The sequence below is a fragment of the Pinus tabuliformis genome, chromosome 4_1, assembly GCF_031772625.1.
Source record: "Pinus tabuliformis cultivar Carrire ecotype Pingquan chromosome 4_1, CPIR1, whole genome shotgun sequence".
NCBI classification, from domain to species: Eukaryota; Viridiplantae; Streptophyta; class Pinopsida; order Pinales; family Pinaceae; genus Pinus; species Pinus tabuliformis.
Window position 1 is genome coordinate 319,437,882 of NC_142303.1, and position 23,367 is coordinate 319,461,248.

Sequence of the window (23,367 nt, forward strand, 5' to 3'; positions counted from 1 at the left end):
TCAAAACATCTTTTCACATGGATCGACTTGTACATTGGGTGAAGATTGGATGCGTTTTGAAGACCTCGGATCTAGTTTCGTCCATCAGGGTTGCGATATATTCAGGAAAATAAAGACAATAATTGTACACAGAAGCTACACAGATAGTCATCTGAGCTAGGAAAGATGACTCTTCATGCGAAGAATCACTAGTCTGCAACAACAGACGATTGTCTGACCTATGTACATGAAAATGAATTTATAAAGTTGAGCATGGGAATGCCGACCTTAGCTAGATCATGAAAATAATATGATGATGATGTATTGTAATGTATCTTATACAGGTCACCTTCCAGTTCAAATACCTCGGATCCTCATGAATAAATCATTTCGCCCGACATCAGAAGATTTACGACCTCATGCTTTAGGGGGCAACTGTTATACACATATTTTGGCACTGCAACCCAAAACTCATATGTCCATAAACTAAGGGCTCCTTAAGTCCCTAAAAGTGTTGTTTCACACCCTAAAGGATCATGGTCAACTGATTACATCATTTCACAGAAGTTCCACCTGAAAAACTACTCAAAACTGGCAAAAATTGGACCATACAGACTGCTCCATGGGCAAGGTGTGATGCATACTCACTGCCTAACTGGCTAGGTGTGATGCATACTCAAATGGCCCTTTGTGGGGTATGATGAGTGAGAATAGACAAATGGCAGAGATAATTTGTAAGGTGGATGATCATGGAATCTTCCAGAAGCTTCTCCTATGACACTTGCCTCTCTGAATTCGTGCAGGGATGAGTAAGAGATCATGAAATCTCCAATTGGAACCAAGAACTATCAGTGGAATGACACTAATCAAAAACCCAGAGCTAACTCACACCCTTGCAAGACATCTATAAATGGATCCCTCATTTGAGAGATCGAGAGGCTGGAATTTTGTATTTTGTAAGGAATTGCTATTGGCTTGTTGGTGAGAAGAGACATTGCATTGTTGGGCGATTTGCTTGTACATGAGGTGAAGAGGGCTTCTACAACTGGGAGGATGATGTTGGATTAGACAGCTGGGTTGTAATCCTCTCTTACATTACTATTAATAAAGTTCTTTGAGTTTTCCTCCATATGATCTGGTATTAGTGAATCTTATTGTTTATGAATGCAATTGTATGGTCAATGTGTTTCTGATTCCGCATTGTTTATGATGTTTTAGATAGAGATGCTTTGATAGTTTTTTGTTACTTTAACTCTACAGGTACTCTCTGAAGTGGGACAAGTAGGAGAGGAGTAGAAAATTCTATCAAGGAAAGGAGAAATTGTTGAGAATGCAACAAGATGATGGAGCTTAGTGGAAAGAAGTCACCTTCACTAAGTGGGCCCGCAGGCTATTTTTGGTGCAAAGTCTATTTTTAGACTATGTCTATTTTTAGACATATGGATCATGGTCTATGAGTTGCAGTATGTTGTTTATGGATGATTGGTGATGCTGGGAAAAATAGATGGACTTCTATTTCTGGTTCACAGCGGAGTGATCAGAGTCTATTTTTAGACTGCCGGGCTAAAAATAGAAAAGTCAAATATTATTGTCTCATAATAATATTTAGATTATAAACTTTATCTTATCCTCTTGGAGCACTTTAGTTTGAGCTACAGATGTGGCACATGCAGCTGTCAGAAGGAAATATGATTTCTTTGTGGGTCAGTTGAGCTATTACATGCAGGACTTCAATTAGAACTCAAGCAGTTGAGTTTGGTGCAGTTGGATGTGGAGTTGATGGAGTTGTGTTCAGTTTGACTTGGTTAAACTAGTTGTAATTAGTCTAAGTGCAAATAGACTAGTGATGAGTTGTGTGAATTAATTATTAACTCATAAAGCAACTAAAGAATACATCAGTTAACTCAGTTGCATGTCATTGCATGTACAGTTCAGTGGAGACAGGTGTTAGAGGTTGAGATTGCTATCAGTTGTGACTATAGTTGTGCATAAGATCTTGCACAATTAGTGGGATTGAGTTATGACAATGAGGATTGCGCAGTGTGGGCCAATATCAAGGCATTATAGCCTGTGCTCACGTGATTTTCAGGATGAGTGATTTTCACAAGGCATTGTGCAGTGGAGGTAGGCAAAGCAGGGGAGGAGATTTGAACCTGTGACTTGTTCGGATCTGAGCTAGTTTTGTGTGTAACAGGTAGAGATAGTACTGAGTACTTGTGAGGAGTATTGTACTATGTAATATTACATGTTCTCAATCATTAATATATATATAGTGTGGGGTTTTCAGCTGTAAACTTTCCCCGGGTTACATACTGTGTTAATGTGTGCATGCGATTGATGTTTCATTGTTTTAATGCTGCTAAATTGATGATCAACGTAGAGGAGGTTATGTATTATGCATGTATTCGGCAATAGTGTATAATTGGGATAATCTCTGTGAATAAGTGTCATATTATTCAAAATTTCTACATGGTATTAGAGCTGTTGATCATCATATCTATTATTCAGAAAGTGTTTACATTCTATTTCTTCAGGTAGAGTCTGTAATCGGGCCAGGTAGCCTCTGGATTCATCCTTCCTTTGGAAGGTGAGATATCTGGTAAAAGCTCATATATTCAATCTCTGTATGAGAAATAATTTGTTCTCACGAATTCTAGATCATATGCGGTTGAGTTTGGAGCTGGTGGAATTCGAATTTGCAGCAGTGTTTTCTTGGTATCAACGTGGCAATGTATTTCAACGGATTGCAATTGGAGTATGCTCTTGAGGGCAGCTCAAACTATATTGTGTGGAAGGATAGGATGGAGGTAGTGTTGGATGATGACGATAACAGGCTGAAGGAGTTCATAGAGGCTGAGGTCCCAAAGCCTACTGATATTGCGCAAGTTGATGCTTGGCAAAAGAAGACAACAAAGTGTCGAAGGATTCTGTTGGAGGGCGTGAAGGATCACATTGTGTCCAACCTGCATGGAAAGGATTCTCCATACTTGATGTAGAAAGTGTTGATAGATCTATTCCAAAGCAAGAGCGATCAGAGGAAGCTGGCGCTCAAGGATAAAGTCAGAAACATCAAATGTGAGAAGGGAGACAGTATGCCCAAGTATCTCACGAAGTTCACTCAGTGTAGAGATGAATTGGGAAGTGTGGGGGTAATTGTCGATGATGAGGACTTGGTGAGCTTGGCTCGCCTTGGTCTTCCAAAGAGTTGGCATTCCTATCAGGACTCTGTCAATGGTCAAGAGAAACTGCCAGGATGGGAGAGACTTTGGTCAGATCATGTGCAGGAGGAGATCGGGCGGAATACCAGGGACGGATCTTCATCAAAGGGAATTGATGAAGAAAATTGCGCTTTGGCTGCCAAAGCAAAGAAGGGGAAGAGCAAGAAAGCTTCTCAGTCTGGTGTGAAAGGCAATAAGAAGGACATGTCCAAGGTGAAGTGCTTTCACTGTCACCAGCACGGACACTATGCCACTAATCGTCCGCAGAAGAAGAAGAACAAGCAAGCTACTGGATCTGCAGTAGGAGAGGCTCTAGCCTCGTAGTTTGAGCTTGATTTTTCATTGATCACATGCTTGGTTTCAAGTGTGATGGGATTGGTGTGGTTCTTAGACATTGGTGTGTCTTTTCACATGACAGGAGATCGAGATTTGTTTTCTGATCTGGAGGACAAAGATCTTGGAGTGCACATCGAGATGGGCGATGATGGTAGATATAGTGCGACCAGTATCGGTACCATTTCCTTTGAGAGGGAGTCTGGTAAACCCTTCGTATTGAAGGAAGTGATGCATGTTCCAAGATTGAAGAAGAATCTTATCTCTGTGGCGATGTTAGAAGACAAGGGATATGATGTTGTTTTCAGTGAGGGAAAAGCTTTCCTGCGTAGCAAGACAACTGGTGAAACTCGCAAGATAGGGGTTCGAGTGAGGAACCTTTATCAGTTGCATGTAGATGTCTGCACAGCAATGGCATGCAAGGCAGAAGGATTGGTGAACCGGGATGATGGCGAGCTGTGGCACAGGATATTGGGTCACCTTCACCATGGAGCCTTGAAGATACTGCAGCAGATCACTACAGGGCTTCCTAAAGGCACTCTTACACAGTCAGATCAGTGCAAGGGGTGTACTTTGGGAAAGTTTGTGAAAGCCACCTTTCACGAGAAGGATAGTCGTGCCACAATGATCCTTGAGAGAATTCACACAAACATGTGTGGACCTTTCTCAGTAGCTTCAATAGCAAAACACAGGTATTATGTGATCTTTGTTGATGATTTCTATCGTAAGTGTTGGATCTTCTTCATGCAGAAAGAAGAGCGAGACATACTCAAAGTTCTGTGAGTTCAAAGCACTGGTCGAGAAGGAGTCAGGGAAGAAGGTGAAGGCTCTTACAAGCGATAATGGTGGTGAATACATCTCTGGTGAGTTCAAGGATTTCTGCAGTGCAGAAGGGATTCGAAGAGAGCTCATAGCTCCCCATAACCCACAGCAGAATGGGGTTGCTGAACGGAAGAACATAACGATCTTGGGTGCTGCACGGGTGATGTTGCATGATTAGGGCCTACCCCTTCAGTTGTGGGCAGAAGCATGCAATACAACAGTATATGTGCAGAACCGTTGTCCTCATAGGATACTTGGCATGAGTACACCCAAGGAGGCTTATTCTGGTAAGAAGCCTGATCTTTCTCATTTGAGGATTTTTGGTGCTAACATTTACATGCATGTGATGAAGGATGCCAGGAAGAAGTTGGAGCCGACCGCAGAGGTTGGGATATTTGTGGGGTACACTGATACACCCCACAACTATCGTGTGTATTTGCTAGACAATGGTAAGACTGTTGTGCGACGGGATATAAAATTTCAAGAGGAGAAAGCCATGAAGTGTTCACTTGAGAGGGAGCCACACTTGCATGCAGATGAGGAGCTATTAGTTCCTAAGGATGAGCTTCAGGATGTGGATCAGCCACAGGACGAAGTTCATGGAGTGGAAGAGACCACTCATGCAGCGCCAACCATCAGAAGGCGAAAGCGCTTGACAGAAGCTGAGCGACTGGCTCAAGATGCAGAGAAAGTTGTAGGACCACCTATAGCCCAACGCAGGCAGAGACAGTCACCTGATCGGTACACTGGATACATGGCTCTTATGAGCAATGTGTTGTGACTGAGCCATCCTCTTTCGAGGAAGCTGTGGAGGATCCCGCATGGGTAGACGCCATAGTGGAAGAGTATGATTCGATTGTCAGAAATAGTGCATGGGAGATTGTTCCTAGACCGGAAGGGAAATTAGTGGTGGGTTCGAGATGGATCTACAAAGTTAAGCAGGGAGCTGATGGGAGTGTGGAGAAGTACAAGGCAAGATTTGTTGCTTGAGGCTTTTCACAGATAGAGGGGATTGATTATGAGGAGACCTTTGCACCTGTCGCAAGGTATTCTTCCATACGGATGATTCTTGCTCTCTCAGCACAGGTGGGGTGGCACATTCATCAGATGGATGTGAAGACTGCGTTCCTCAACGGAGTCATTGAGGAGGAGGTGTACATAGAGCAGCCCGAAGGTTTTGAGATCTTCAGCAGCGAGTCGTATGTGTGCAGGCTCAAGAGAGCGTTGTATGGGTTGAAACAAGCACCACATGCTTGGTACGCATGGATAGACAACTATTTCACCGGACTTGGATTCTCCAAGAGTGAGGTGGATCCTAACTTATACCAGATTGTGGTGGAGGGTAAGTTGCTTATCATTGTACTTTATGTAGATGATTTGATTCTAACGGGTGATGAGCTGTTGATACTTTCATGCAAGGATGATCTTGCTAAGGAGGTTGAGATGAAGGACTTGGGCCTCCTTCATTATTTCCTGGGATTGGAAATCTGGTAGTGCAGTGATGGACTATTTGTTTCTTAGGGTAAGTATGCTCGGGAGATACTAGAGAATTTCAACATGCATGGCTGCAAGCCTGTTGATACTCCTCTTCGTGGAGGTTGGAGGAAGGAGGATGCCACTTCAAATGAAGAAGTGGATGCCACTGTTTATCTACAGTTGGTGGGGTCGCTTATGTATCTGGTCAATACACAACCCAATATATGCTATGCTGTTAACCAGCTTTCACAAGCTATGGTTAATCCAACCAAGCTCTTTTGGAAGGCAGGCAAGCATGTATTGCATTATTTGAGAGGCACATCAAGATATGGATTGTGGTACAGATAGGAGGATGAGGTGAAGCTATGTGGTTTCACGGATGCAGATTGGGTAGGGAGCCCAACGGATAGAAAGAGCACATCAAGAGGGGTCTTCAGTATCGGGTTGATAGTAGTTTCTTGGTATAGCAAGAAGCAAAGATCCGTGGCACTCAGTTCAGCAGAGGCCGAGTATATGGCAGCAAGTTTGGCTGCATGCGAGGCTATATGGATGAGGAAGATCCTGGTCAGTTTGTTCGGTCCTCACTTGGATCCTACTGTGATTTACTATGATAACTAGAGTTGCATTAAGCTCTCGGCTAATCTTGTATTTCATGATAGATCTAAGCACATTGACATCAGGTACCATCATATCAGAGATTGTGTGCAGCGGAGAATCATGTTACTTTCATACATTCCAACGGAGGATCAGGATGCTGATATCTTGACGAAGGTGCTCACCAGGAGCAAATTCGAATACCACCGAGGTAGGATAGGGGTTGCTGATAATCCATATCTTGTTGAGAGGGAGTGTTGAGAATGCAACAAGATGATGGAGCTTAGTGGAAAGAAGTCGCCTTCACTAAGTGGGCCCTCAGGCTATTTTTGGCGCAAAGTCTATTTTTAGACATATGGATCATGGTCTATGAGTTGCAGTATTCTGTTTATAGATGATTGGTCATGTTGGGAAAAATAGATGGACTTCTATTTCTGGTTCACAGCGGAGTGATCAGAGTCTATTTTTAGACTGCCAGGCTACAAATATAAAAGTCAAATATTATTGTCTCATAATAATATTTAGACTATAAACTTTATCTTATCCCTTGGAACACTTCAGTTTGAGCTACAAATGTGGCACATGCAGCTGTCAGAAGGAAATATTCTTTCTTTGTGGGTTAGTTGAGCTATTGCATGCAGGACTTCAGTTAGAACTCAAGTAGTTGAGTTTGGTGGAGTTGGATGTGGAGTTGATGGAGCTGTGTTCAGTTTAACTTGGTTAAACTAGTTGTAATTAGTCTAACTGCAAATAGACTAGTGATGAGTTGTGTGAATTAATTATTAACTCATAAAGCAACTAAAGAATACATCAGTTAACTCAGTTGCATGTCAGTGCATGTACAGTTCAATGGAGACAGGTGTTAGAGGTTGAGATTGCTATTAGTTGTGACTATAGTTGTGCATGAGATCTTGCACAATCAGTGGGATTGAGTTATGCCAATGAGGATTGCATAGTGTGGGCCAATACCAAGGCATTATAGCCTGTGCTCACGTGATTTTTAGGGTGAGTGATTTTCACAAGGCATTGTGCAGTGGAGGCAGGCAAAGCAGCGGAGGAGATTTGAATCTGTGATTTGTTCGGATCTGAGCTAGTTTTGTGTGTAATAGGTGGAGATAGTACTGAGTACTTGTGAGGAGTATTGTACTATGTATTGTTACATGTTCTCAATCATTAATATATAGATAGTGTGGGGTTTTCAGCTGTAAGCTTTCCCCGGGTTACATACTGTGTTAATGTGTGCATGCGATTGATGTTTCATTGTTTTAATGCTGCTAAATTGATGATCAACGTGGAGGAGGTTATGTATTATGCATGTATTCCGCAATAGTGTATAATCGGGATAATCTCTGTGAATAAGTGTCATATTATTCAAAATTTCTATAGAAATCAAGCTAGGATCAAAGCGGAAGTTCCAAGTTGGTCCTCTTTTCTTCTCTTCCATCTATCACACTTAAAGGAACTCTTGAAAAGATTCCATTGTTTGTTTCTAAGATAGCTACCCATCTTAGTGGGACTAGCAGTTCGAATCGACAATATTTTTCCCTGAAACACATTGGAATTGGCAAGTAATAGATGAGCATGGACTTCTACAATTAGAGATTATACACATAGAATAAAACCATCCAACATGTTAACAAATATCTTTCCAATGGATAAGAAGGAGCTTTATAGAACCTCAACTAGTGTCTTAAAAACGTGATGAGATATTTATGGGACTAGACCGATCACAATATTATTAACATAAGCTTATATTTGGCCTCAAGTGGCATATTATTAAATTTGATTCCAAATATATAAAATAATATTTTTATTATGTAACGTAGACTTGTCAAATGTAACGAAGACTTTTTGTCCAATGTAACAAAGGATTCTTCTTGAATGCAACGAATTCTTCTTCGTGAATATAATGGGGACTTCTCCTTGAATGTAATAGAGACTTCTCCCCGAATGTAAAAAAGGATTATTATAAAATGTAACAGAGAACTCTTCTATAAATAAGTTTGAATCCATTGATGGTGGGAATCGAGATTTGGGCTCATAAGCTAAAGCTTATGTAATTTTTTCTAGTAATAAAAGAGATGTTGATCTCTCCCTATGGTTTTTCCCCAGTACATAATGCTAGGTTTTCCATGTAAAAATTGTGTTTATTTCTTCTTGATTGTATGTGTTATTTTATTTATGATCAATATTGTAATAATGACATTTGTATAAGTTATTATTGATCTCAGATTTGTTGTTGTTAATTTATTGGTTGTTGTTTAAAACATAACTCTAGCAATGAGCCAAGCATTGTTCAACAAATAAGAAATATGAGGGAAATAGATATAGGATAAAATATATCTAAGCCATAAAATTGAGCTACAGATAGTATATTATTGAAAATGATCTATAGTTAGGGGAGAGAAGAAGATGACTCAAGAGTAGGATGAGCCATCATTGTTTGTGGTATCACATTCAGTGTGGTTCATTCCTCATATTGGAAATATTTGGTTATAGAAATTAACGCATCTCCTCAAGGTTGCAAGGTGATAAGCTATGAAAAACTAAAAAAATATTTTCTTAAGAAAGAGAGGGAAGCTATTGAGGATGTTCTAAGACCAATATGTAGCTCATGGGCTAGCATGGGAGTTTCTATTATCTTAAATGGATAGGATGATATAAGGCATCATCACCAAAAAGATCCATATTCATAAGATAAGAAGATTATTTAGGTGAGGTAAAGAATAGTAATTTCATTGTGAAAACATTAATTGCTACTATTAAAAAATTAGAGCTACAAAATGTGGTTCAAGTTATCATATATAATAGACAACTTTTTAAAGCTACATGATTAACTTTTTAAAGTAGATACATTCACATATTTTGTAATCCTTGCATTGCCCATTGTATAAATCGAAATTACGAGAATATTGGTGGTAAAACTACATGGAATAAGGAGGTCACAAGGTAGGCTAGGGAGATTATAAAATTCATCACCAACCACCATTGATCTCAAGAAATATATTTTCAATACTTCAAACTGGAGTTGTTCAAATTTGTTGAGAAAATATATGTCTCAAGATTCATCATGTTGTGATTCCTTATTTAATTCAAACCAATGTTAATGAGTATGGTGGTCAACGCAACTTGGACTATGGGGAGACATGAAGATTGAGACAAAGGAAGTATGGTGCAAAAAGTGTTGATAGATGAAGGTTGATGAAACAAGTTTGGTTTTACAGTCAAGTTTACATTACCTACATTTTATCTTATCCAAGATGGGGGCACATAACAATCTCTTCAAAGATATTTATGATGGCATGGATACCATCGTTGAGAAAATATGGAGATTATTACAAAAACGTCTCACTCTTACTTTTGTTGATTTTTATTTGTGGAGCATGTGAGGTACATCATTGTTACAAGGTGGAATGGATTTAACAGTCCAATGCACACTTTAAGGCATGCTCTAAATCCACAATTCTATGATGAATATTTCATTTTTTAAAGCAATGGGAAGCAGAAAGACCCACATAAGGATAAGGAAGTGGGCAAAGGAGTGATGATATCCTTTCAAAGGTTGTTTTCAACTTCTTTACAAACTGATGCAAGAAGGAATTTTCTTGTTTTTTTGTTCGATTAAAGGACTCTGTAGACATATCATCTTTGGATGAGACAACAACTATAAAACTAGTTTTGGTAGACTTATCTTGGGGATATGGTTTTTATTTTCAAATCCTTTTCACTTTTATTCTATCATAGGTTGCCAACTCTTCATCAACAGAAAAATTGGAACACCTATTTTTTTTATCATTCTATGAAAGCATAATAGGCTAAGATTGCAAAGGTCAATGATATTATCTATCTGCATTCAAACCTACACCTTGTCTCTTGTAGGGGTGAAAAATATACAAGTGGACCTCATAAAGATAATTAGGATGTGGAATAATAATGTCTATACTTGGATTTCTCTCTCGCTACTCTTGATATGGGTGGTGATGAAAATGTAATAAATTAGCCCCCATGGGGAAGCTCAATTGGCGATGATAGTGTAAATGAAGTGTTAGGGGCAAGGAGGTTCATGGTTTGAATCCCCTCAATTCACTTATTCCTATAGAAGGGGGATACACAGATGCCTAGGGCTTATAGTGGTAGTGGTTGGTCTTGTCCTTGTGACATTCGACTATGAGACCAACCAAGCTATCGATTATTCTAGATACAAAAGAAAACTAATAGTGATAAAATTAATTCAAATAAATTTTGGATACCTTGAGAAAAATGATTTACTTAATTTCTCCTTCTTTGAATATCACATGTGAAAGATATAATAAGTGGAAGAGAACATGACTAATAATAATTAAAAAAAAATCAAATTTAAAAATTGAGAAAATCCTCGATGGGGGTGGAAAATGTTAGTAATGATGCCCATGACTTGGGCATTGATATCTCCTCAAAGAAAAAACATTGAATATGAAGTGTGTTGTAAAAGCATCACTTGATTCTTCAAGGGATAACATTCTATAGGTGATCTAGTGTATAATTGGTATGATTTTGGCACTTGGTTGCATTCATAAGTGTTGGGAGATGACAGTTCAATCATATGGGGGAATAGAATGTTGAGGAGAGTAGGGAGGCTTATGAGGTGAGCCACTCCTCTTTTTTGGCCTATTTTTGTGTTTAGTAAACAATGAACAAAGGAGATTCAACATGGTTTGGGCTCCATTGGTAATCTATAACACAATTTGGATTTTGGCTCACTATAACACCCTCCTCCCCCATTTACCCAAGCTAATCGGTCCACCAGGGTAAACATGTGACAAAGAGTTACTATGATATGATTCAACTTCCCATGTATAGTTAAGGAAGTGGAGGCGACAAAACAAGACCAATCTGAGCTCTCTCATAAGCTACAAAACCTTTAGGAGCCAACCAACCCCTCTAGGTGTCCAACCCCTTAGACAACTTGATGTTATGTTGAACTAGACCCCTAGTCGCTCCCATGAAAATACTTCCATGTGACTGAGCCCCTACAGTAACTACCACAACAAAGAATCCTTTCGACTACATCCTTTTTCAAGAAATTTTATGCGAGTGACGTTGAATTTTAAGCCACTTTTCTAGGGCTAGAACTCATGCCTCTGCCCAGAACTTCATGAAACTTCCCAAAATGGTAAATAATGATGAAATAAGGCTACTAATGTAAACAATTAAATAAATACTTGACCTAACCACTACCATCCATGAAAATTATTTTGTCAAACAACTCATAAACATGTAATGTACAAGTCATAAATACACATCTCAACATAGGGGTCTCATACTTATCTGAGAATTGTTAAGAAGGAATGATGCCTCCTCATAATAACTCCAAGTTCATCTATTATTTCATGCTTTCATTAAAATTTCATATACTGATCAAAACAAGATGAGAGCCATAACTCAAGTATCTCATAAAACATGCTTATAGCCAACAAATAACAAGAGAAATATCAATGATGAAACCACCATTAAAGCCAAATAATGACAATCGCATTTACTCATGAAATAAGAAAGGAAAAGGATATTATATTAACACATGCAAATCCAACCAAGTCAGGGACTTTCATGTACCACCCAACCATATATTGGGCTGAACCAAATCTCTCTTTCAGTTAATCACTCCCGTGCCATAGTCCAAGCATGAATGTCGGATCTCATGGAATAAACCAAGAACACCAAACCAGGGTTTCCAGAGGCCAAACCACCTCAACCCTTAAGGAGTGATTACACCTCATGGTTGGACATCACTAACCATCACCATATCAGTCTCCACCTAAGCTGTCGAGGGCTCCATGGTGTTTATTCCAACTAAGACTTTCAATACTGGTAACTTAACCCACAACTATTACTGAGCTCCAGAGAATTTTTCCAACTAGGGCTTCCAGTACTAGTAACTCAACCCACCAAGGGCTCGAGAGCATTTTCCCACTCAAGGCTTCTAGGACTAGTAATTCAACCCAAGCTGTTACAGGGATTCGATATCGTTTGTCCAACCAAGGTTTCAAGAACTAATAACTCAACCCACAACCATAAGGAACATGAGAACCAATAAGAAAACAAAAGGGAAAACACCCAACACCATGGCTATCAAATAAATGGCAAGGCTAGGAAAATCCACTATCAATCTAGGCGATCCGCATGCCAATGACAGATCATAACCAAGAAACCACACGCATATGCGATGCATGCAAAAACTAACAAGGAAATCATACATGCAACTCGGTTCCTACAAAGAAAACCCATTGTAGCTGTTGATCCCACTGCCCCCTTGCACTTTCTTTCTTTTCCTTTGCCTTCTTGCTCCAAATGCCAAGTGCCACAATACTCCAAGAGTGCTCCAAGGAAACACTAAGGGTGGAAGAGTATGAGAGAGAGAATAAAGTAGAGTGCTCCAAGCTAAAACTGACAAAAGTTGTGAGCTGATCCTCAGAAGTATTTTTATCATTGAGGCCTCTATTTTCTTCATTTTCCTTATTTTCCTTCAATTTCCTCCTCACATGAAACCTGTCCCCTTTCACCTTCCTCTTCTCCTATTTTTCATTATTTTTGTAAATAGAAGCCAATAAATTCTACTTTTCCTTTTCCATTTCCTTCACTAATCTCCATAGCAATTAGTTAATCACCAGTGATTGCCATCGCTATATTCTTTTACCAAAATTCAGCTTCAAATATGTGTCCCATGGCCTTGGTTATTATTTTCCATTAATAACTTTATTACATGGATTTTTGACTAGGGTTGCTACAGAACCCACCCCCTTGGGGGAATACCATCTGTGGTGTTCAATGACACATACAACCACCAAGATCGTTGAAAAGAAAAACATATTATGCATGGAGATTTATAACTTAGCGCGTTTCAATACTTACAATGAATAATGCGCTGAAATGAAAACCAACATGACAAGCATACCGCTTATTGGATTTTTATAACATAGCTCATGGCAATATTTACATGCATATACATATATACATATAACAAAATTTCTTTGCCTTAATCGACAAACAATGAAGGATACATAGCTCACATTTGATCATCCATCTCCCATGTAGCTTCATCAAGCCCAAAGTGCTTCCACTACATGTTATCATGCTCAATTTCTTAGTTCCGAAGCATGAGCATATTTATTTGCAAAATTCACTAAGGTTCCAGCTGGAATTATCCTTCTAGCCCCACCTGCAATATAGACCACTCAATCACATTATCAACATATTTAAAATACTTCTTAAGCAATGACATATGGAAAACATCATGGAATTTCATTTTCGGAGGCAATGCAAGTCGGTAGGCTACTCGTGCAATCCTTTCAAGAATATTGAAAGGTACACAATATTGAGTTACCAACTTGGCACATGATCCAATCCTCAAGGAGCTCTTCTTGGGCTTGATGCACAAGTACACATGTTCCCCATCATGAAATTCCTTAAACATCATGTTATAATATACATAACTCTTATGTCTATACGATATTTCCTTTAGATTCTTCTTAATAACCTGCATTTCCTGTTCCATCTCTACCAACATGTCAGGTCCTATCAACACCCTGTTCACTAGATCACTCCAACTGATGGAAGTATTACAACTCCTCCCATAGAGTGGCTCAAACAAACTCATCCTCAGAGACTCCTAATACCCATTGTTGTAAGTAAACTCAACCAGGGGAAGATACGCTTCCCACTTTTGTTATTGATGCATGAAATACATGTTCTACATGTCCTCCAAAATCTTGTTGACCCTCTTTGTCTGTCCATATGTTTGCATATGATAAGTTGTATTGAAGGCCAACTCTATACCTAAACTTGCAAATAACTCTTTCTAGAACCTAGAAGTGAACTTGAAAGCCCTATCTAACACAATATTCTTTAGAAAACCATGCAACCTCACTACTGTTGAAGACCTATGATACATCATTAGCTAAATAAGTAGACTTCATTGGAATGAAGTGTGCTACCTTTGTCAAAATGTCCACCATAACCACAAAATAATAATGTTGTCGAGATGTCCTCAGAAAAAATGTAATGAAATCCTTGGAAATAACCTCCCATTTCCACTCTAGAATTAGAATCAGCTTTAGTAATCCACCTAGATGCTTACACTCTACTTTTACCTGTTGACAATCCAAACACCTAGCCACAAACTCTGCCACTTCCTTCTTCAACTTTAGTCAATAATAGAACTTCTTCACTATTCTAAATGTATTTTTATATCCTGGGTGACTTGAATATGGTTTAGCATGAAATTTTCTTTGGATAAGCTTCTCGATCTCATTGTCGTTCGACACGTAGATCATGTCCCTAAATATGACAAAAGCATTTGTTGTGAGACGATAGTCCCATAATGGTCACCTTTACCCTGTTGTAACCTATGCATAAGCTCCCTATACCTGTCATCTTGTTGTCTTGTCTGCAATATTTGATCCTATAATTTTGTCCATAGAAGCTCATAGATGCTATGTGATTTACATGTACCCTCTTGCTATGAGCACTTGCAACCCTGCTCTCTTTAACTTTAATGTAACTGATCTCAAATTCGAACTTAGTGATCATGGCCAACCATCTTTGTTTTCTGGCATTCAGGTTTGGTTGGTCAAATAGATATCTGAATCCACTGTGATCACTAATCAATACAAACCTCCTCCCAAGAAGATAGTGCCTCCACATTGTCAATGCATGGATGATTGTTGCTAACTTAAGATCATGCATCACATAATTCTACTCTTTCTCATTGAGTTTCCTTGATTCATAACACAATACTTGTACTTCCTGCATCAAGACTCCACCAAGTCCTCTCTTTCAAGCATCTATACATACCAGAAACTCTTTTTCTAAATCTGTAATCTTTAAAATTGGAACATTTGTCAACAATTGTTTCAACTGTTGATACCTAGCTGAACATTCCTCTATCAATTCAAATTTATTACCTTTCCTCTATAATGATGTGATGGGATAGGCAATTGGAGAGAATTTCCTGATGAACCTCCTATAATAACCTGTTAGTCCCATGAATAATCTTACCTCATCCACATTTCTAGGAGTTTCCCATTCTGTGATAGCTCTTATCTTTTCTTGATCCACTATTATGCCTTCCTTGGAAGCCACATGCCCCATGTAATGTACTTATGTCTTAAAGAAACTGCATTTACTGAACTTAGCATACAATTGACGCTCTCTCATCAATCTCAACATTATTGTTAAGTGTTCGTCATGCTCTTCCTCATTCTTAAAATATAGCAATATATCATCAATGAATATAATCACCAATTCCTCAAAATAAGGATGCAGTACACTATTCATAAAGCACATAAAATTAGTTGGAGCATTAGTCAAACCAAAAGGAACCTCAAAAAACTCATAATTCCCATAGTTGGTCTGGAAAGAAGTATTATATATGTCCTCTTCTTTAATGTGTACTTTGTTCAACTGCCTATAGTCAATACACAACCTGATATTACCATCTTTCTTCTTCACAAACAATACTGGTGCACCCTAAGGCAATACACTTGGCCTAATGTATCCCTTGTCAAGAATTTCCTTCAACTAAAACTTCAATTCCACGGTCTATGGTGTGCTCATCATGTATGGTGCCTTTGATGTTGGTGCTTCCCTTAGTACCAACTCAATAGAAAATTCCACATCCTTGTGAGGCAACAACTCTGAAACCCATGTCAGGAACACATCCTAAAAATATTGTAAAACTAGGTACCTCCTCAAGACATCCACATCCTTGACTTCCTTACCTTTATCACTGGAAATATGTACTGCAAACAATACACATCCTTTTCTACGACTGTACTTTGCTGGCATAATTGTCACCATTCTAACTGATGTTGCCTTCTTCTTACCTGAAATATTATTTGTTCTCCATTGTCATCCAAGAACTCAATATCCTTTTCATAACAATCCACCTTGGTCCTGTGAAGATATAGCCAATCCATACCCAAAAGCATACTATATGATCCCAATGGAAGTATATTCAGATGTGTTAATGTAGGCATACCATTTAACTCAAATGCATAAGTTATTACCCAATCATGAACTCTCTTCTTAGCAACTATGGCCAGCTATACTAACCAAGAATTTTCATGCACTTCTTTATTCAAACCACATTTATCCACCAGGTAAGGATTAACATAACTATAATTAGATTTTTGATCAATCAAAATAGAAACAAATTGATCACAAAGCTTACCGTCCATCTCGATAATAGATTCTTGGTGATATTCCTACCTATTATCTAGCATTGCATAAATACAAGGAATACTCTATCTAACATCCCCCATTATCTATGCCTCCTAAGCACTGTATATTTTTGGTCTACCACCCTGATCTTGCGGAAAATATTTTGTGCGATGCTCTCCTCCACAAGTCCAACACTGCAAGGGCTTCCTACCATCACAACCCTTGTTTTTCTCCTCAAAACGAAATCCCTATCCTCTATCAGATGCATTGAACTTCGTAGGTGGTGCTGCATTCTCTTTATTTCCGGTGTCCTAAGATATTTTTCTCTTCTTGCCCCATTTTCCCTTATTCTTCTCATTACCTTTCCAATCTTTCTTAGTCTAAGATCTGTGCTTTGATTTCTCATAACAATGCTTTAACTTCCTAATGGATTCCTCCAATGATCTAGGCTCATTAAACTCAATCATGTCCTTGAATGCTATGGGAAACCCACAGATGAATCTCTGAATATTCTCTTTCTCCTCGTTAAGATAAGTCACATACCTCAATAATGCCAAGAATTGTCTAGTGTACTTCTCATTGGTCGTGGATCCCATCTTCAACTCATAGAATTATTTTTCTGTCATCATAATATCTCTTAGATAGATACTTCTTCCTGAAAAGTCTCTCCATGTCAACTCCTCCTCATGAATACGTCTGTCATTCCTTACATCTTCCCACCAAATGTCTACTTTACCTTTAAGACTAAAAGTCACTATCCTGGCCTTCATGTTCTCTAAGTAATCATTTAATCTAAATAATTTCTTCATCCCAAACAACCATGCTTCAAGATCCTGTGAATTCTTCATTTATTTATCAAATGTAGGTGGATTTTCTTTCTTGAACTCATCCGAAAAATATTCCCTGTCACTCTTCCTATAAGGATGATAACGATGATGACGATGATACCTGTCAAAACCAAAGCTAGAATGAAGCCCATGTCCACTGCCTCACTTATCAAGTGTATCCAACAATCTTCCATCTCTAACTATTTCATCTTTATCTGACTTGTGCCTACCATGTGACCTGTTACCATATTCTACATTAGTCATATCATCTGTCCATGACTGATTCTAAGCGGTCCTTGTCTCTGTGAGTCTAACAATCTCTAAAGGATAACTGCATTAAGATATTCTTGTTCCTCTTGTGCCCTAGAAAGTCTCTCTTGTGATTGAATGATTTTGTCATTATCTTCTTTGCAACTTCTTATCTCTCCCTTCAAACTTCTCAGAGTGTCTACTATGTGAGGGAAGTACTCATCACCATGTTGTTCATTTGATATATAGGGAGGATCATCTGAACTGTAGTCTACCATCTTGGTAGTCATATTTGATCTTCTCTTCCTACAAAGTATAGGATGCAGCTAAACCAAATTATAAACAATCAATGTACCTCTGTATAGTTTATGGTAGGATATCATGTCTGCAAGATCAACCAAATTAGTGCACTACATGTATAATCATAATCATAACAGTATATAGACATCATCTCAATCCTTATCCCAGCTAGCATGCATAATTCCACAACTATAACACTGAATAGTTACTATGCATAAAAAACATATGGAAAACACACATGCATAAATAATACATATAAACACTGACATCCATTCATAGCGAACACATCCCAACAACAACCTCATCAACTTCTACGTGAAAATATGACACCAAGAATGTCCCTTACGATGCATACCTAGAAATTACATAGACCATAAGTATAATGATCATATATGCAACTGACATGTAAGCGTGACAACAGATTCATCCAAAGAGAAAGGGGAACTAGACATGAGCCAAGGAGAATAGGTTCATGCTCAGATACCACTCTGTAACACCCTCCCCCCACATTTACCCAAGATAACCAATCCACTGGGGTAAGCATGTGATGAAGAGTTATTATGATATGATTCAACTTCCCATGTATAGTTAAGGAAGTGAAACCAACAAGACAAGACCAATATGACCTTCCTCAGAAGCTATAGAACCTTCAGAAGCGAACCAAGCCCTCTAGGTGTCTAACCCCTGAGACAACTTGATGTCATGATGAACTAGACCCCTAGAACCTCCCATCAAAAGCATTCCACATGATTGAGACCCTCCAGTCGCTCCCACAGCAAGGCATCCATGTGGCTACAACCTTTTATAGGTAGTTTTGTGCCAGCGACCATGAATTCTAAGCCACTTTTTCAGGGCTGAGACTCAGGTCTCTGCCCAAAACTTTATGAAACTTCTAGAAATGGAAAATAATGATGAAATAAGGCTACTAATGAAAACTCTTGAACAAATTCTTGACCTAACCCGTACTAGCCATGACAAGGATTTCGTCAAATATCTCATAAACATGTAATGTAAAGGTCATAAATACACATATGAACATAGGGGTCTCATACTTATCTGAGAATCGTCAAGAAGGACTGATGCCTCCTCATAATAGCTGCAAGATCATCTATTAGGTCATGAATTCATTAACATTTCATCTACTAATCAAAACATGATGAGAGCCATAACTCAAGTTTGTCATAAAACATGCTTATAACCAACAAATAACCAAAGAAATATCAATGATGAAACCACCATTAAAGCCACAAAATGACAAACACATTTACTCATGAAATACCAAAGGAAAAGAAGCTTATATTAACTTATGCAAACCCAACCAATTCTAGGACTTCCACGTACCACTCGACCAAAGATTGGGCCAAACCAAATCTTTCTTTCAGCCAATCACCCCTGCGCCATATTCCAAGCATGAATGTGGGATCTCATGGAAAAAACGAAGAACACCAAACTAGGGTTTCCAGAGGCCAAACCACCTCAACCCTCAACCAGTGATTTCAACTAATAGTTGGACATCACTAACCATCACTAGATTGGTCTCCACCCAAGTTGTCCAAGGCTTCTGGGTCTAGTAACTTGACCCATAGCTTCTATCAAACTCTAGAGCGCTTTTCCAAATAAGGCTTCTAGGACTAGTAACTTGACCCACAAAAGGCTCCAAAGCATTTTTCCAACGAAGGCTTCTAGGATTAGTAGCTCAACCCAAGTTGTTACAAGGCTTCCAGAGCATTTGTCCAACCAAGGCTCCAAAAACTAATAACTCAACCCAAGTTGTTATAGGGCTTCCATAGCGTTTGTCCAACCAAGGCTCCAGGAACTCATAACTCAACCCACAAACATAAGGAACATGAGCACCAATTAGAAAACAAAAGGGAAAACCCCCAATACCATGGCTATCAAGGATATGGAAAGGCTAGGCAAAACAAATGTCAATCGAGTCAATCCTCCATGCAAATGATAGATCACAACCAAACAACCACATGCATGCCAAAAATAGCAGGGAAATTAGACATGCAACATGGTACTTGCAAAGCAAACTCGTTGTAGCTATTGATCCCACTAGCCCCTTCAACTTTCCTTCTTTTCCTTTGCCTTCTTCTTCCAAATCTGAAGTATGCCACAATACTCCAAGAGTGCTCCAAGAAAACTCTAAGTATGCAAGAGTATGAGAGAGATAATAGAGTATAGAGCTCCAAGATAAAACTGACAAAAGTTGTGAATTGATCCTCGAAAGCCTTTTTATCATTGAGGCCTCTATTTTCTTCATTTTCCTTATTTTTCCTTCAATTTCATCCTCATATGAAACCTATGACCTTTCACCTTCCTTTTCTCCTATTTTCCATTATTTTCGTAAATAAATGCCAATAAATGCCACTTTTCCTTTGCCATTGCCTTTGCTAATTTCCATAGCCATTAATTAATCACCAGTGATCCCCATCACTATTTTTTCCTCAACATTCAACTTTCAATATGTGTCCCATGACCTTAGTTATTGTTTGCCTTTATTAACTTTATTACATGGATTTTTTACTATGGTTGTTACACTCGCACTGAATTCTGGAGATTGAAGCCAATCTTGGGTTGGTGAGACGGGAGGTGGTGTTCGTAGTTGGGTTCCTTTTCAGCTTGGGTACTAGAGACATGACCTACTCCTTCTTGCAGGTAATATTTTTTCGCTTGTCCTATATTGTTTTCAATTATCCACTTACATAGTTCACTTGGAAATCTATTGTTGAGGTGGGATCTAAGAAGGGGGCCTCTAAAGCCTCTTGTTGGCCCTGGTGGAATTCACCCTATATCTTCTCTTTTATATTTGGTTGGAAGGCTTTAAATTACTCTAGTACTGTTTCCACTTGATGGTAAGTAACTTTCTCTGCTCCTGGAGAAAAATAGGGGTTGAGTAAGAAGGGTATTGGTCATTTTGGGGTGCCTAATTTTATCTTTATTCAGTGTCGGAGGGAGGAGGAGCTATCATCTGGGATTTTATGTTTATGTCAAGGCACTGTTTAGTTGGGTTGGTGGGTGGAGTATCCTGTGTCTAGTCACAGGAGAAGAACAATATGTTTTAAGTTGGGGTTGGTGCGGGTTGGTCTATGAGCCTCAGTAAGACACTTTGAGGTCGAGTAGGGAGAGGTGGAATTACACATTTTGGGTGCAGGTTTTGGGTGTTGGAGAGGTCATAATCCCCAGGAATCATGGTTGTTTTTGTGGCAAGGACAACACAGTTGTTGGCTGAAAGAATAGGTGGGGGTCAAAAGAAACCTTCGTCGACATATCCATGTTGTAGCAAAGAGGAAGGCCCCAAGGAGGCATGGGCCATAGGGGGTTGGGCGTTATGCATCCATTTGTTTCGCAAGACAAAGGGGGACATTTGGAGCAGCCTCATGGCATCTCCCTTAGGTGTGTGAACCAATCCCCGTTCCCCCCCAATTTGAATCCCTAAAGGCTTAAATTCAAGTGCTAGTGGTGTTTGAATAGTTGGTAGGTGATAGAAACAACGACCAAAATGATGTCATATGTTTCCTGAATGAAGTTCAGCATAATCAATTTCATATTCTCGATCGGTAGGACTCCCTTCGAAGAGGTAAAAAGCAACTCTAGGAGCGGGTGAATAGCTTCAAAGGGAAAATGGAAGACATGGAATCTCATGTTCATGAAGCATTCCATCGCCTTGGAGAGGGTGGTATTGATGTTCAGGCTCCCAACAACTTGGATCGTGAGTGATGAGGGTGGGGTGTATTTTTTTTTTGAACAATTTTGGTCAACCTAGGCAATCTATATTGGGTCTAATAGCTTTCTTCTGTTAATGTTTGTGTCCTTTTATTTATATGTGATGCCCAACACATTCGGTAGGAGTTAGGCCCTTACTATTTTGAAATTGTGCTCACCACATTGTAAATTTGTCATGAATTAATAAAAATAGTTAATTTAAAAAATATATATATATCAATTTTAATTATTTAAATAATAATAATAATTTTTATTTTTTTTAATATCTCAATAAAAATGATTAATTTAATATGAAAACAGTTACCTTTAACTATGAGGCAAAATTAAAACACCCAATAAAAACACAAACTTATATATGAGAAATCAATTTTGTTTTTTCTTATTAACATATTTTGATGCTTTAGTTTTTTCTTCTATTAATGTTTGTGTCTTTTTGTTTATATATGATGCTCAACACATTTGGTAAGAGTGAGGCCCTTACTATTTTGAAATTGTGCTCTCACCATTGTAAATTTGTCATGAATTAATATAAATAACTAATTTAAAAAAATAAAATATGAATTTTAATTATTTAAATAATAATAATAAAATATTTTTTTTAATATCTCACTAAAAATAATTAATTTAATAAAAAACAATTACCTTTAACTATGAGGCAAAATTACAACACCCAATAAAAACAGACTAATTAATTTAATATAAAAACTATTACCTATAGCTATGAGGCAAAATTACAACACCCAATAAAAACAGACTTATATGTAAGAAATAAATTTAGTTTTTTCTTATTAACATATTTTGATGGATATATACAAAAATACACGTGAAATAAATTTAGTTTTTCTTGGTAACATATTTTGATGATTATATCCTTTTTTTTCAAATAATTTGGAAGAATTTATATTTGATACAGTTCACTTGTTTGGTGTTTTTATCAGCAATGTTTTAAAAAAGGTTTTTACAAGATTCAAATTATTTCACTTATAACAACTCTATTGGAAGAAATGTTTAGGAAGGTTTATTTAATGTTATTGAATTGTAATTAAAATTGATAAACTTTAATTCGATAGATTAAAAAAATATTAAGTATATAAATAAATTATTAAGTATGGATTGAAGTGTAAAATTCGTATTTTGTATTTTTTTAAAGTTGGTAGTCAATAGATTTATTTATATGTGCATTATATAAGGTTGAGTATGGAAGGACTTATAAATATCTAGACATATTCAATAACACATAATTAAAATGTTTTAGCTCTAGTACAATATATTATTGTATATCCCATAACCATGGTAATACGCATTAGATTTTTCTTTTGACCTAAAATTATTTTGTTTTTTACTAAAACATTTTGTAATTTTTTTATAGTTTAATATTATGGATTGAATTTTAGTCTTAGGGTTAATTTAATTGGTGATAGAAGTAATGTGAAATTTGTGAAAACTAAGAGATGGAAGGGTCCCAAAGGTTTACTAGTATTTTAGTTGCAATAAATTCTAATAATTTATAATAATAATAATTTATGTATTTTTTATACAACTTAAAGGCTAAGTCTACTAAGACATACATACTCTACACGTGCGGTTTTGAACCAATGACTTCTTAGGAGGAAACACATGTTCTTAACCATTAAACCCATTAA